This window comes from Pseudophryne corroboree, chromosome 4 (genome assembly GCF_028390025.1).
Source record: "Pseudophryne corroboree isolate aPseCor3 chromosome 4, aPseCor3.hap2, whole genome shotgun sequence".
NCBI lineage: Eukaryota > Metazoa > Chordata > Amphibia > Anura > Myobatrachidae > Pseudophryne > Pseudophryne corroboree.
Window position 1 is genome coordinate 289,205,877 of NC_086447.1, and position 570 is coordinate 289,206,446.

Below are 570 nucleotides of genomic sequence, written 5' to 3' on the forward strand. Positions count from 1 at the left end.
TTCCCAGGCCCCATCATTTCTGATGACAGCCCTGCTGGGGGCATAACTACAGGGGGCATGTATACTGAGTAATGGGTTGGGGTTTTGGAATCCGCACTGGTTCAGATTGTAATTGTGTGATAACAGTTTATAAGCAAATTTTTATCTGCCGTAGGAGGCAGAAATCATATTAATTCCTTTCCTGACCAGCCCAAAACCTACTACGCAATTGGTTTTTCCATACGCAGATAGGTATACACTTGACTATCTACAGTCATACCATGCTGGATATGCCCGATCCCGTCCGATCTTGGAAGCTAAGCAGCATTGGGCCTGGTCAGTACCAGAAAGGGTGACCCTCTGGGAATACTGGGTACTGTAGTATCAAGGAACACACCTCCTGTGTATATATCCTTCATTTACCGGCATTTCTACTGCCATTGGTCTTTGCAGCACGAATATCTGGGTTACCTATCAGAAGGAGTCCGGAGTCGTTAAAGCCGGTCTTTCCTGTTTTTCTCTTATGAATATACTCATGTATAAAAACTCATAAATCAATAGAGAATACAGGATTTACTAAAAAAAATGTCG

General features: G+C 43.2%; 1 pseudogene; it reads left to right on the forward strand.

Annotated features, from left to right (window-relative positions):
* The first annotated feature begins 245 nt into the window (after positions 1 to 245).
* On the forward strand, positions 246 to 364 carry LOC134913372 (5S ribosomal RNA; annotated as a pseudogene).
* Positions 365 to 570: the final 206 nt, after the last annotated feature.